The sequence below is a fragment of the Schistocerca gregaria genome, chromosome 6 (genome assembly GCF_023897955.1).
Source record: "Schistocerca gregaria isolate iqSchGreg1 chromosome 6, iqSchGreg1.2, whole genome shotgun sequence".
In the NCBI taxonomy this organism is placed as follows: domain Eukaryota; kingdom Metazoa; phylum Arthropoda; class Insecta; order Orthoptera; family Acrididae; genus Schistocerca; species Schistocerca gregaria.
Genome location: NC_064925.1, coordinates 57,244,472 through 57,261,210, shown reverse-complemented (window position 1 = coordinate 57,261,210; position 16,739 = coordinate 57,244,472). Strand labels below are relative to the sequence as shown.

General features: G+C 43.6%; 1 protein-coding gene across 1 annotated transcript in view; it reads left to right on the top strand.

The window, feature by feature from the left end:
- The first annotated feature begins 5,986 nt into the window (after positions 1 to 5,986).
- Positions 5,987 to 16,739, top strand: part of LOC126277924 (protein croquemort-like) — a 705,530-nt gene continuing 694,777 nt past the window's right edge. Inside the window, exon 1 of the mRNA XM_049977497.1 lies at positions 5,987 to 6,279. The gene's annotated coding sequence lies outside the window, so the exon portion shown is untranslated. The remainder of the gene's footprint in view (positions 6,280 to 16,739) is intronic.

Here is a 16,739-nt window from a genome sequence, read left to right as displayed (position 1 = left end):
TAGGGTTTCGCAGGGATCGAATGAAGGGTAGAGCCACGGGTCGTAACACATCCGAAATGTAACGTCCACTGTTCAAAGTGCCGTCAATTCGAGTAAGAGGTGACCGAGACGTGTAACCTATGGCACCCCATACTGTCACGCCAGGTGATACGCCAGTATGGCGATGACAAATACATGCTTCCAATGTGCGTTCACCGCGATGTCGCCAAACACGTATGCGACCATCATGATGCTGTAGACAGAACCTGGATTCATCCGGAAAAATGACGTTTTGCCATTCGTGCACCCAGGTTTGTCGTTGAGTACACCATCGCAGGAGCTCCTGTCTGTGATGCAGCGTCGAGGGTAACCGCAGCCGTGGTCTCCGACCTGATAGTCCATACTGCTGCAAACGTCGTCGAACTGTTCGTGCAGATGATATTTGTTTTGCAAACGTCCCCATCTGTTGACTCAGGAATCGAGACGTGGCTGTACGATCCGTTACAGCCATGCGGATAAGATGCGTGTCATCTCGACTGCTAGCGATACGAGGCCGTTGAGATCCAGCACGTTTCGTATTACCCTCCTGAACCCATCAATTTCATATTCTGCAATCGTGATAAGCTACAATCCGACCTTTATCAAAGTCAGAAACGTGATGGTACGCATTTCTCCTCCTTACACGAGGCATCACAACAACGTTTCACCAGGCAACACGGCTAACTGATGTTTGTGTATGAGAAGTCGGTTGGAAACTTTCCTCATGTCAGCACGTTGTAGGTATCGCCACCGGCACCAACATTGTGTGATTGCTCTGAAAAAAATCATTTGCATATCACAGCATTTTCTTCCTCTGGGTTAAATTTAGCGTCTGTAGCACGTTATCTTCATCGTGTAGCAATTTTAATGACCAGTAGTGTAGAAATCACCGGGGCAGAGATCAGGCGACTGCTCTGCTCCTGTTGATTGTCCTGTTCTCACCCGACACCTCGTGGCCCTCGCGAGAGGCACCGTATGCTGTTACTCCGTCTTACTGAAAATATCAGCACAGTCTTTAATATTGCATGAGTTGACCAACTCGTGGATTAAACAGTATCTGGCTATATCCATTTACACTAATAATTTGGTAAAAAAATCGTTTTAGTATGCAGACACCAGACATAAGGCACGAAACATGTCTTGACGTTACGCAACAGCTCTTCAAAGTACTGTTGGGGATTTTCTGATGAATAACGGCACAAATTCTGTGAGTTCACATACCCTGACAATCTGAACCAGGCCTCATCTGAAGAAATGAAAAACTGAGGTTCCGGAAGTCATGATTTCACTTCAGAAACCACCGGCAGAACTTCAACGCGCCAAAGTTCGCGCAATGCTAAATTTGCAAGGATGCAGCTGCGCGTCCTTTTTGGCAATATTCAGGCTCCACGATCTCTTAATTCCCACTTACACAGGTAAACGGTGTTGCGATTTTGTAGGACTTTGTTCAGGCTTTCCTTCAGTAGAGCAGCGTTTTCAGGGGTTTGGAAACCTTTCGAATACTTGCGGCTTTTATTCGATGTGGAGCCCTCTTTCCACGCCATTTTGTCAACACGACTTATATTGCAGAGTTTGCTGGAGGTTCTTCCAAAACATTTACAAACTTTATCTTTTGCACAAAGAGTTCCGCGCTGTTTTCTTTTTGCACAAATTGCCCTGTTTTATCGTGAGCACTATTTGGCGCTGCATATAAATGTTCACTAAACACATCTGATCCTCTGCCTCACTCAGACGTAAAGACACAGCGAAGTACTCGGGAGATGCGGTTGCGGAGGACATAATTGCGACTGCTACCGCTTGGTTGCTCGAAACCACAGTTTCCGGCAGTTTCTCTGATGGGCAGTTCTGTTTGTTAACTACATCTACATCTACATCCATACTCCGCAAGCCACCTGACGGTGTGTGGCGGAGGGTACCTTGAGTACCTCCATCTTTTTCCCTTCTATTACAGTCTCGTATTGTTCATGGAAAGAAAAGTTGTCGGTATGCCTCTGTGTGGACTCTAATCTCTCTGATTTTATCCTCATGGCTTCTTCGCGAGATATACGTAGGAGGGTGCAATATACTGCTTGACTCCTTGGTGAAGGTATGTTCTCGAAACTTCAACAAAAGCCCGTACCGAGCTACTGAGCGTGTCTCTTGCAGAGTCTTCCACTGGAGTTTGTCATCTTCGTAACGCTTTCGCTATTACTAAATGATCCTGTAACGAAGAGCACAGCTCTCCGTTGGATCTTCACTCTGTCTTCTATCAACCCTATCTGGTACGGATCCCACACCGGTGAGCAGTATTCAAGCAGTGGGCGAACAAGTGTAATGTAAACTACTTCCTTTATTTTCGGACTGCATTTCTTCCAATGAATCTCAGTCTGGCATTTGCTTTACCGACGATTAATTTTATATGGTCATTCCATTTTAAATCACTCCTAATGCCTACTCGCAGATAATTTATGGAATTAACTGCTTCCAGCAGTTGCTGACCTGCTGTATTGTAGCTAAATGATAAAGGATCTTTCTTTCTGTGTATTCGCAGCAGTTACACTTGTCTACATTGAGATTCAATTGCCATTCCCTGCACCATGCGTCAATTCGTAGCACATCCTCGTGCATTTCAGTACAGTTTTCCATTGTTACAACCTCTCGATATACTACAGCATCATCTGCAAAAAGCCTAAGTGAGCTTCCGATGTTATCCACAAGGTCATATATATCGGTACTACGACACTCCCCTGCGGCACACCTGAAATCACTCTTACTTCGGTAGACTTCTCTCCATTGAGAACGATATGCTGCGTTCTGTTATTGCAGTTTTCAAGTTGGCCCTTGTCTTGTATAAACATTTCCCGTGTCAGTTGTATTTCTTCAAGTATGCTGAGCAATCTGTATTGTAGCAAATTATACAAAAGCTAGGCGTTACTGTTATCTTCAGAGTGTATCCATCGTTAAACGTAGTTCTCACTTACACTAACGCGTTCTCGGTAAGAGGCCTGAGAACACCTCCTGGTGTACTGTCTTTTTTTCCATACCCATTGCAAACCAGATACACCCTATTGCCTGCCACGCACACATTTGCCAATTTCAGCTTTTTTTGCCATCCTTCTGACTGCTTTGATGAGATCAGCCACGAATTCTTCTTCTGTGCCAACGTTTTCGTCCCCGAGAAACACTTACACCCAACGCCCTCCATAATTTGTTGATTGTATTTCAATCTGCGTTCCCTTACCTTTTTTTTTACTCTCTACGGCTCTCTGTATTACTATGGAAGTTATTCCGCATACTTACCGTTCTGTCCTTTCTTTTACCGATTCTGCGGCGAATATCTTCTATTATTTTTCAGTCAACCTAATTTTCAGCATCCATGTGTAACAACACACATGCCTTCGGTTGCCTTCTTTCCCCACTTTTCACGTAAAAAGTATATGATTGATATAAGTACCTGATTAGTTAATTACACCAGGAGACAGTTGTGTCGTTCAAATACTTGCAAGTAACAACAACTTATATAGATAGGAAGAGAAACGATGGCATGGTTTCTGGTGTGGGTAAAGGAAATGTCAGGCTACGATTCATTGGCAGAATACTCGCAGACTTCAGTAGTTTTTCTGCAAGAGATACGTTTCAAAACATTTGTAAAGACCACACTCGAATTCAGGCTTAAGTGTATGCATACTAAGACTAACGCGGGACCTCGGACGTATGCAAGGAAGAGCGATACGAATGGTCACAGCTTTGGCTGAGGAGACATCATCATCATCATCATCATCATTTAAGACTGATTATGCCTTTCAGTGTTCAGTCTGGAGCATAGTCCCCCTTATAAAATTCCTCTATGATCTCCTATTCAGTGCTAACATTGATGCCTCTTCTGATGTTAAGCCTATTGCTTCAAAATCATTCTGAACCGAATCCAGGTATCTTCTCCTTGGTCTACCCCGACTCCTCCTACCCTCTACTGCTGAACCTATGAGTCTCTTGGGTAACTTTGCTTCTCCCATGCGTGTAACATGACCCCACCATCTAAGCCTGTTCGCCCTGACTGCAAAGTGGCTCAAGTGGTTCAAGTGGTACTGAGCACTATGGGACTTAACAGCTGTGGTCGTCAGTCCCCTAGAACTTAGAACTACTTAAACCTAACTAAAGTAAGGACAACACACACATCCATGCCCGAGGCAGGATTCGAACCTGCGACCGAAGCAGTCGCGCGGTTCCGGACTGAGCGCCTAGAACCGCTAGACCACCGCGGCCGGCCCCTGACTGCTACATCTATAGAGTTCATTCCCAGTTTTTCTTTGATTTCCTCATTGTGGACACCCTCCTGCCATTGTTCCCATCTACTAGTACCTGCAATCATCCTAGCTACTTTCATATACGTAACCTCAACCTTATTGATAAGGTGACCTGAATCCACCCATACAACAAAGTTGGTCGAAAGATTGAACGGTGCACAGATAACTTAGTCTTGGTACTGACTTCCTTCTAGCAGAAGAGAGTAGTTCGTAGCTGAGCGCTCACTGCATTAGTTAGTTGAGGAGACAGTACAAAATAAACGTTGGAAAAGTTTGAAATGTAGACATTCAAAAAGAAGACGCCATACAGTCGGAAAGAACCTGATTAGTAAACAAAAACAGTCACCTTTGAGGGTAAAAAAAGTGGGAATATCCTTCTGCACCTACATACCCATGCTGCAGAAATCGCACAGACAAAATTAGGCCAATAGCTGCTGACATAGGTGTGACCAAACATTCAGAAGAATCTGAATCATTGTTCTCGAAATCCGTACCTGTTACCTTGTACATGAATATCTGTTGTCGAAACCTCATATAGTACCTATCAGGGTAAATAATGAGCCTGAAATCTCGATATTCGATGTTCTGTTCAAAGCCATACAGTGGCTCATTTGTAGGTTTTTGTCTCTGTAACATTGAGTGCTAGCCTAATTTCTGTTAAGCGATGATTTTAATATCAACTTGTACTAATTGAGTGCGTGCTTAATTCATTCGTAATTTTTACTATCGGGCAGACATGTATATGCATGCGATGTCAGCATTGTTCAAGAAGTATCTGTATTATTGAGGACCTTAAATTTTACGAATTATCTGTATTTAAGGTTTTGGAAAATATATTAACTAGTCGATCGATTTCTACTGCATCTCATGGCGTTGTTTAGCACGACGACAAAAAATGGCTCAAATGGCTATGAGCACTATGCGACTTAACTTCTGAGGTCATCAGTCCCCTAGAACTTAGAACTAATTAAACCTAACTAACCTAAAGACATCACACACATCCATGCCCGAGGCAGGATTCGAACCTGCGACCGTAGCGGTCGCTCGGTTCCAGACTGTAGCGCCTAGAACCTCACCGCCACTCTGGCCGGCAGACGACAACAGAATGAGTCAGTGAAACACGAGTGAAGTTAGGCAGTATCAGGTTTCTGACCATTCTGTGAATGTCCAGAGCAAACATGACACTACACAATGCTCACTGTTTGTTGTAGTTGTTTTCAGTTAGTTCAGTTCATTTATTTCCGCTCCAGATATCTGAAACAATGGAGTCGATAAGCTCATCTGGCCGCAAAAAAGGAAAATATTTGGTTTCCAGTTCCAACGATAATCCTTGGTCGTTGCAGTTAAGCAAGAAACAAAATACGGTGCTCTCAGAGTTCGTTATGCAGTTTAGACACAGGTCACTGAGTGGCGTACGCCGACAACGATGCGCATTTTTGACCGAAAACAGCGACGGACTTGTATCCTTTCCCTCGGTTCGTCTTTAAATATTTTGGTGTTGGCAATAGCGAAAGTGTTTGATAACAGAAGCGTCGCCACTGTAGGATTAAATATTGGGAACTGGGTTGCTTGTTGGCGAGGGAAATGTGGCAGTCATGGGAGCAACCTCTTCATGTCCGTTTGATTTTCCGGTTACACCAGGCCCATTGTTCTCTTGTCAAGGGCAAACAAGCTGCCAGAAGTCACACTGTTTATCGTGGCTCCGTCAGTGCGTGTCCTGCACGCAGTATTCCAACAGTGTACAACGATTATCCGTTTCTTACCCTCGCGTGCCGAATCGCAAAAGCAGTACACATTCGAAGCGCCCGTCGGAATCACTTCTGTGCGTCGGTGCAAATTGTCGTCGGGTGTTCTATGGATACAAACAGTGTGTGGAGCACCGATCGCATACTTGGAGGAGCGGAGCGTATCTCGCAATTCGTGGAGCTGTGGCTCTTCGAAGAAGTGGCGCGGGTGCGATGCCCTTGCTGTTTACTGGGTAAGGTAGGCATGAAACAGACAATAGTCTTTATTAAGTGGCCTCAGTTATCTCGGTTCAGTATTCCAGCGTCACCTCTGTAGCTGAAGAATGGCATTAACCGTACTGGTTCCACTCTTCTAGATATAAAATGACTTTCACTTTGTTCTTTTAACACTTTGCGACTATGTGCATCAGTTGTAACCAGTGATTTTCATCTAGAGACGTAAATAAGTGATGATCTGTGAACTTGATAAAATTCTGTCGTATCCCACTGGGCTCTTTCTAACGTTTATTGGCTAGTATTTTTAGCTCCAACTAAACCAAACACACCGATCGCCAAATCCTCAACTGTCGCGAATACACTTATCTTTTAAACTTTATAGCTCGTGGTCTTCCCTCTTTACATCTTTAGAGGTTATTTCATTGTGTTGTCAGTTAATAAATTAAATGAAAAACTTTGCGTATTACTAATGTTAAGTTCACATTTAGAACGAAACTGATAGTAGAAAGTGGAATCCCCAAGTTGACTGACGCCAGTATTGCCAACATAATCTGCCGCACAAAAATTCTGTGAGCACGACTTCGTATTTCGGCCCCATGATCACACTGCCCAACCTCGGTTGAAGAAGGTTCTTTTTAGCCAGGGGCTCCTGGCGCCGTTATAAGAGCGCCAAACGAGCTATACGTCATAAAGGAAAATGGTTCAAATGGCTCTCAGCACTATGGGAATCAACTGCTGTGGTTATTAGTCCCCTAGAACTTAGAACTACTTAAACCTAACTAACCTAAGGACATCACACACATCCATGCCCGAGGCAGGATTCGAACCTGCGACCGTAGCAGTCGCAAGGTTCCGGACTGCGCGCCTAGAACCGCGAGACCACCGCGGCCGGCTCATAAAGGAGACATCACTCTAAAATCACGTAATATTTCCTATACTATTGGCTTTGGCTGGACAATTTAGTGATTCGTAATACGAAACGGAGACGCTTAGAGGGTGACGGTGCTGTGCGCGTGCAAATCATGTTTATAAGGCAACAATTTACCGAGTTGAGGTAGCAGAAATGTTAAAATCTTAAGAAACAAACTTTGCCAACATAAAAATTGAGTGGAATATTACACTCGTGCATATCAAACGATAGATTTAACAGACAATCAGATTTTGTCTTGGCAATGTTTATCAAAAGTAATCTAGTTTTTGTACTCAGATGTTAAATTTAATTATATTATGTGTAAAGTGATCTTGTGTGAGAAACTAAGTGAGTGCTTCCAGGTACGTACGCTTCCCGCTTCAACTGAAATGGTTCATTAATTTCACTGTGCAGTTTCTGAAAAGAGTCTAAGACCAAGTTGTGCAGCGTATTCCTATCAGATGTGCTGGGATTGAGTCAGCGAAGCAGTCATTCACAAGTCCTGTATCTCGCTGCGGATAAAAGTTGGTTTTGACTGTCAATCAATGCGTATAACAACAGCCAGCGAAAGTGGAAAGCCGAATAAAATGACGCCAACTGATAGAGACAATGTACGCAAAGATTGGTCCTTTCAACGTAGGTATAGTTCCGTAAGTTATCACGGGCTATATGGAGGCACCCAAAGGTGAATAAAAATGGGAAATGAGCGATAGTTCTACGTTCACCACTTTCAACGTAGCAGAAGAGAGAAGAAAGGGTAGACTTAAAGGCGAGGTCGATGTCAAGTTATTTGTCGATACAGCACAATCTCGGATATGGCGAAGAAAGTCGACCATATCCTTGCTGAAGTACTCACTTCAATAATCGCACGAAATAATTCCGCGAAAGCACCAGCAACCTAAATGTAGATTATTAGAGCGTGCTCTGCATCATCTTCATCCCGAATACTCCTAGACTTTTTCTTAGTGGGGTCCGGGCAGGCTGGTAACTGCTTATCTAAAATAATGTAAAATTAATTCATATGAAAAGTACTTTTTTTTAAGAAACTATTGGGAATAAAAAGTTGTAAAAAAATATGTCTTGTAGGTTGCACATTTCTGACCACTATAACAGAAGGATTTCTACAAATATTGATTAGTTTTAATATAATAATTATTTTTGTATAAAGTGGACTTCAAAACAAGAAACTGTCTACTTTTTCTGTGTAGTAAGGCTCAAATGTATTAGAGATTTATAAAATAGGAAAACCCCTGTGTAAAATGTGTACGCTACTGAGAGTAGCGCATCCTGCAAGTTTCAACAAAGTCTTAAAGATATGGCTTATGGGAAACAGTCATTAAAGTCGTCAATGAATTCCAGATCCATCTCATCTTGCACCTACTTGTCTGCATTGTCTTGCCTTGCTTCCAAGGTCCTCTAATAGCTCTCTCTGATGCTGTAACGGTTTCGTTACCGAAATTTAACATTTCTGTGACTGTCAAACAACCAATAGTTTGTAGCAGTCTTTTCAAGACTTCACACCTTACAATATTTCCTACGCTACTGAGAGTAGCGCATCCTGCAAGTTTCAACAAAGTCTTAAAGATATGGCTTATGGGAAACAGTCATTAAAGTCGTCAATGAATTCCAGATCCATCTCATCTTGCACCTACTTGTCTGCATTGTCTTGCCTTGCTTCCAAGGTCCTCTAATAGCTCTCTCTGATGCTGTAACGGTTTCGTTACCGAAATTTAACATTTCTGTGACTGTCAAACAACCAATAGTTTGTAGCAGTCTTTTCAAGACTTCACACCTTACAATATTTCCTTCATACAACGTTGTCACTGCATCAAAGATACCGAAATGCATTGTACTAACTAGTACAAACACTGTCTTTGGTATTCTGGCCAGATTATACTGTTGATGGACTCGTTAGGATTCTGAGTGCGCCATAGAGATATTTCTTAAATACATGAAAGGTACTTGCAGTTGCGAATATGAACAACCATCAGCTGCACTAATGGAAGGACGACAATGGGAATCTGCGCCCGACCGGAACTCGAACCCTGGTTTCCTGGTCATTGTGAGCCGGTAGCCAGTAGTGAGGTAGTGGCGGTACCACGCCAGTTTTCATATCACTTTGATACCAGATTAATCAAGTGTTCATTTAATTACCCTCACACACCTACCTCCAGATAACAACATTGGGATTACCAGAATGAGATTTTCACTCTGCAGCGGAGTGTGCGCTGATATGAAACTTCCTGGCAGATTAAAACTGTGTGCCGGTAAATTCTTAAAATTGTAGCTATTTCAATAATGGCGGGAATTTCTTTCCTCAAATGCTTTTCTGACATCCCAACCCCCACCCCCATCCAGAAATTGATGGGGCATTCAAAATGGCTGTACCCATCCTGAGCCTCAAACCCTGCCCCATCTTGGTGGAAAGCCCAAGTACAGCCCCTGACACAGGGAAACTGTCTAACTGCAGGAGAGAAAGGTTAGGTTGGCGTACTTTATTTATCTGGGGTGGAAAACTTTAGTGAATACCGGTCCTGCTTAGTAATTAATCATAAAGATAGGACCTAATTACAAATCTCTATGCATAGCGCTACACAAGGACTGCCTAAAATCGCAATACCGGTCAAAAATTGACGGTGTTATATAACTGGTGTTACCCTGCTAGAAAAAAAAAATCACACGATCACTCACTCAACATTAGTGGCAGACATACTAAAACTCTACCACAACTCTTCACCAACAAAGTGCACGAAAACGGCTGGAATGGAAGGTACTAACTTTATTTGTGGTGGCAAATGTGTTCGAGTGATGAGATGTTGCCATCGGACAGAGTTGAATTTAATAAGTGTATTACCTTTCAGCGAACAGCTGAGAACTTTATCACTGTTTGGCGCAGGAGTTCGCTGCAGATGTCTCCTGCTATTGCTAGACAAACAAACTGCAGCCAGGATACTCGAAATTCAAGTAAACGGTGCTCTCTTTATTTCTCGACAACTTCGTACTATTCCACTGCCCCTGAGAGATTCCCTTCGTGTAGTTGCTATATAACCTGTACATAGTAAGAAGGGATAGGGCAGCTAACCATGACTGAAGTGCTACCACAACTGAAGAAAAATGCTTCACTATTCTAATTGCACATGAAAAAAAATCCCGCACTCGTAAACAAAGTGTCATAATGAAACACCTGTATTGGAAATTGAGAAAAATGTGATATAACACAACTACCACAAAAACTGACACCAAAAGATCACACCAGGAGAGAGGACAGGCAGATGTTCGATGTGCCGTCACAAAATAACTAGCTTAGAGCCAGAGTTACCTCCCCATGTTCTATTCTGTTGCTGATGGTCCACAAAGAGATCCATCTGGTGGCACTGATACCCTGCCTCCTGCCTGCGGAAATCTGTCACACACGGCCAAAAGACTCAAGAACAGGAGGCTTTCCACAGGCTGTTAAACATATTCTCACGAAGACTTGTTCCCTGGAAGAACAACAATATTTTGGATACCTCTCCAGTTTCCTTTTTATAATGTCCGCTGGTTGGGAAACGGGTAGCTGCTACCGCTTCTTTCTGCTGCTGTGCAACCCACCCCGGCATGCAGAGCCTTCGACCAGCCACTGCAGCACAGCATGAGGCGGTCCAGACAGTCAGTGAGCGATATACTAGTAAATGACACAGCTACACCAACCACACGTTGCTTGTCTAAAAGTGCACCTGCGCTGCACCCCCTCTGCCGCGACCAATTCTGTCCCCTGGCGCCATTCTGCGAGGGAACACATTCCAGTGTAGCTGTGCATTTGACATCAACGCACCTCCTATAAGCGAGCGTCTATTGCATTGCAACACAACAACGACAACAAGAAAAACCAGTCCTTTTTCCACGTAAATAGGTCCAAATGGCTCTGAGCACTATGGGACTTAACATCTGAGTTCATCAGTCCCCTAGAACTGACAACTACTTGAACCTAACTAACCTAACGACATCACACATCCATGCCCGAGGCAGGATTCGAATCTGTGACCGTAGCGGTCGCGCGGTTCCAGAATGTAGCGCCTAGAACTGCTCGGCCAGAAAGGCTGGCACGTAAACAGGAGCAGCCAATTTTCTTTTAGATTAGTGAACAAAATCGGTGTATTTTGAGAGCGTGCTTTGTATTCAAATTATAGATTGTCATGCATGAGAGCATTACATTCTTTTTAGATGACTGAATTACCAATATAGAACGGCACCGAAGCATTCTTTGACGTTCGACTGCAGTATACAGTTGACATCTTTCTCCCTGCCTCCCGTTACTTTACCACATCCGACGACGTGAAAAAAAAGAAAAAAACTACAGTACTACCGCCAGTTATAGATGTCCAAACTGTATAGGTCGGAATACAATAGCGATACATCTGACAGATTTATTTACTTATCTTACATCTCCTATACATGTCCACAATGGGTAAAATGGAAGAAAAACGTCCACTGTTTTGCTGCGAAAACTAGCGATTACTGCAGAATGTCCTTGTTATTTCGTAAGTTTCGTTGGAGTGAAAAAAACGGGAATTTCAACTATGAAAAATAATTGTATCTTTAGTGATTTCATTCAGTTTGATGGAAAAAAGTAGATGCTTTGAGAGCACCCCTAGCATGCAAATTAGTGTCTGGAAATAAATTGTCGTACACATGCATATTAAAACCATTTCAGACTAGTGTAATAACATTACAGAATACAGCATTTCACGTCATTTGTTCACTTATTCGTAACAACAAATTTGTAATTTGAACATGCAGAATGCCCTCAAACTTCGCCGATTTTGCTCATAAAACTTATAGAAATCGACGATATCTATTTTCATGGAATCATGCCAGTTTTTATTATTAAGGTAACGATTAGCTGTTTAAAAATATGTATTACTGCAAGTCCTGTGTTATTTCACACTTCATAACCTCCAATTATAAAGTATCCATCAATTTAATTATAACGCGTTGTGGAACCTATAAATGATAGTATTTTTCCCGACATGTGATTAGATTGCGTGGAAGAGCCTATTCTGAGATGCATACGAAACTAAAACACAAGAATCTGCTCGTACAGCGAACGATGGTCTGCTGGTTGGCAGTAATTTTACATACAGATTGGTAAGGGCGAGTTATGGAGCGAAAATGTGAGATGTCAGGACGTAGGTTCTGTTACAAAGCGTGCTTTGAGAATTTGTTTTTACGTTTCGTAAACGCCAGCATGATTTATCATTGCACTAGTAAAATGGGATCGACCATTGTGTACCAAATCAACAACAGTCTCTCGAATTGTAGCTTCTTGTTGCAGAATGTAAAATGATTTTGTTTTTTCCAACAAGTGAACAAGTGGGTGAAGGGTTGTATTCTGTAGCGTTATTTCATGAGTCTGAAATGTTCGTAATACACACGTGTAGGACAATTCATTTACGGACACTGATTTGAACGCAAGGGACGCTCTTAAACGATGTAATTTTTTCCATGAAACTGAAGGAAACCGCTAAACATCGATTTTTTCTTCGGAATTGACATTCTCGCTTCTTCTTTAATCCGACTAAAGTTTCAAAGATAACAAGGACATTCTGCAGTGACCGCTAGGCTTCGCAGCAAAATGTGGAAATTTTTGTTTGATTTTACGCAGTGTGGATAAGTGTAGGAGATGTGAAATAAGTGAATATATCTGCCAGATGTACTGCTATAGTGCTCCGAACTTTGCAGTTTGGTCATCTGTAGTTGGCGGCAATGCTGAAATTTATTTTCACGTTGCTGGATGTAAAAAATAAATAAATAAATAAATAATTTAAAAAAAACGGGAGGCGGGGAGAGAGATGTTAACCGTATCCTGCAGTCGAACGTAAAAGGATGAGTGTGAAGATGCCATTCTGCACTGATAATTCAGTCATCTGAAAAGAATGTAACGCATGACAATTTGTAATTTGAACGCAACGAGTGCTTCCAAACTAGACTGATTGTGCGCGTAAATCTAAAAGAAAATGGACTGCCCCATTTTCATGAAAAAAGACCGTTTTTTATTGCAGCTGCATTTGTGTGTGTGTTTTTAAGTGATGCTCGCTTATAAGAAGTGCATTGATGTTAAATACAAGTGTTACAGTGAAATGTTTTTCCTCGCAGAAGGCTGGCGGCCAGTGGTATCAAGTGGTCGCTGCAGGGGGCGCGGGGCGCGGCTGCTCTGTTAGACAGACAACATGCGGCTGGGATAGCCATCGTTTGTATCGCTCTGTGTTGTGGCCCACAGACCGTCCGGGCCACCTCGTGCTGGTCAAAGGCTCTGAATGCCGGAGCCGGTTGCACGGCAGTACGTAGAAGTGGTTGGCGCTGCCCGTTTCCCAACCAGCTCACATTAGAAAAACCAATATGTAGGGGCTCTCCAGAATTTCGTTGTTGTTCCAGGGGGAGGCTGCCTTTCTGAGAAATACGTTTAAGAGCTTGCAAGAAGTGCCGTCTCCTTGAGATTTCGTGCATCTGTGATTGATTTCCGCTGGCAGGAGACACTATATCACTGCCACCAGATGAATCTCTTCGTGAACCATCACCAACAGAATAGAACAGGCCTGTATACCTACCTACGGTGAGGAGAAGGAGGGATGGGGGTGGTATGGGGAGGTAAGACTGGCTCCAAGCTGGTTGCTTTGTGACCGCAAATCGAGGAGAGTACACATGCATCTACCTACACTGTATCCTGGTGTGATCTTTTGGGGTCGGTTTCTGCAATAGTTGTGTTGGTATGGTGATTTTTCTCAATTGCCAGTACATGTGTTACATTATGACCTTTTGAAGGCTTTTTCCATGACAATTTTGATGTGTAATTAGAACAGTAAAGCATTTTCCTTCAGTTGTGGTTGTGTGTATTGGCCTACCTAACACGTCAGTGCCTGCTTGCTGCACTATCCCTTCTTACTACGTACAATTTACACAGCAGCTATGCCAAGGGAACCACTCTATGGCAGTAGGACGAAGTTGTCGAGAAATAAAGAAAGGTGCGTTTATTCGAATTTTGAGCACCTGGGCTGCAGAGTGTTTGTCTAACAGTGCATCGGGAGGCGTCTGTAGTGAACTCGGGTTCAAAATGGTTCAAATGGCTCTGAGTTCTATGGGACTCAACTGCTGTGGTCAGCAGTCCCCTAGAACTTAGAACTAATTAAACCTAACTAACGACATCACACACATCTATACACGAGGCAGGATTCGAACCTGCGACCGTAGCAGCAGCGCGGCTCCGGACTGGAGCGCCTAGAACCGCACGACCACCGCGGCCGGCAGTGAACTCGGGCATCAAACAGCAATGAACACAGTTCAAATGGTTCAAATGGCTCTGAGCACTATGGGACTTAACATCATACGTCATCAGTCCCCTAGAACTTACAACTACTTAAACCTAACTAACCTAAGGACATCACACACATCCATGCCCGAGGCAGGACTCGAACCTGCGATCGTAGCAGTCACGCGGTTCCAGACTGAAGTGCCTAGAACCGCTCGGCCACATAGGCCGGCGATGAACACAGTCCTCAGCTCTATGCTTACAGGTAATACACTTATTAAACTCCTCTCTGTCCAACATCTCATCAGTTGAACATACAGTATTTCCCACCAAAAGTAATGATAGTACCTTTCACTCCAGCCTTTTTCCCGCACTTTGCAGGTGAAGGGGCCATCGTATGTAGAGTTTGAGTATGTCTGCCACTAACTTTGAGTTGTAGTGTGAATTCTTACTAACATTAATTGCATGAAATCTTCAATTTTTGATCTGTTTTGCGATTTTAGGCACTCCTTGTGTAGCATTACACACAGAGATGTGTAATTGGGTCATAAAGCAGGATCTGACTTACGTTTCTCACCCAACATAAATAAAGTATGCCAACCTAAACTTCCTCTCCTGCTGCTGGATAGTTTTCCTGTGCAGGAGGGTGCACTTGGGCTTTCCACCAGAAGGACCAGGTGTCGAGTCACAGACAGTGCACACATCATTTTGAGTTTCCCATCAATACCAGTGTGGGGAGTGAGGTGGGGCATCTGGAAAGCCTCGGGAGAAACAAATTCCCGCCATTTTTAAAATTCCACTAAAATTCGAAATTCCTATCCGTAAGGCAGGTGGGGAAAGGTGAGCGCCAGGGGAGTGGAGGGGAGGGGGCACAGACCCATGTACCGGCTGCAGAAAACCGGTGACATCATCCCGGGGTGGGGCTTGGGGTAATTAATTGACAATAAATTATTTTGATGTCAATTCGATATAAAAATTGGCTTCTTACCGCCTTTACGCCACTACTGTCACCTTACCACTTGGCTACCTGAGCATGACTAACAGCGACACCCAGACTTCAGTGTGCTGCCAGTCATGTGTCTACAACCAGTACTCGAACATCGGTTATGTACATTCCCGTACAGGCGAGAAATTTTACTCGAAAGTCACTTGCCCGGTGTCGGCGGATAAATACGATATTGCAGTGCTTGTGTGATTGTAAATTACGGTGCAAGGTTCGTTCGGACGTGCATGCATGTCACCGAACGAACAGGCACTGCGGCGACTACAGCCATTATGAAACACACGAAATGTGTTCGCCTATACTGGGCAAAATCTTTTCAAGTGAAATGTCTCCCCTGTGTGGGAATATACATAAGATATGTACGAATGGAGGTTGACGACGTATGGGAGTTTGGGTCTGATCTCGAGACGTGCTCAGGTAGCCAAATGGTAAGGCGATAAGCGGGAAATCCGGGTTCGAGTCCCGGTCCGGTACAGCTTTTCATTGTCGTCATTTCATTATACAGCTGATGGTTGTCCATGTTCCCAACCACGAATACGTTTCACGTATTTCATAACGGCTGTAGTCGCTGCAGCGTCAGCATGCATGTCCGAAGGAATCTTGCATCGTAATGCGGAATGAGACAAACAATGCAATATCGGATTTTTTCAATAGTCTTACATCCGACAGATTTCTGAAGGTTTCTTTCAAGACGTGCTCTACTTTAAAAGGTACACTTGGTTTGTAAATAAATTTCTCACCATTTTGCTGCGGTCTGTTAGATTTGACCATGAATCACTTCCTGGAAGGCATATGCCATGAATGGGTTTATCGTCTGTTGGAAATAGGTGAAACAAAATTGTGCATGTAGCTTTTCTCGTATCTTCTACGCTACTGAAGTTTGGTTGATGGCCATCCCAGGTTAGCCGACAGCGCTAACGCGCTGCTTCCTGGACTCGGGTAGACGCGCCGGCTCCGGATCCAATCCGACGTCAGCCGGTGTGTTGGCCATCTTGGATGTGGTTTTTAGGCGGTTTTCCACATGCCGCTATGTGAATACCGGGTTTGTCCCCACGTTCCGCCTCAGTTACACGACTCGCAGACATCTGAACATGTTCGCACTATTCCATGGATTACGCTAGAAGCAGACAGCTGGGGTATACTAATTTTGTCCCGGGGGGTACAGGGTGGCGCAGGAACGGCATCCGGTCACCCCTTATAACTAACCTTGCCAATTCCGTTCCTAACCGTGCCGAGCCTGCGAAACTGTGGGACAAGGCACCAGCAAAAGAAGAAAGAA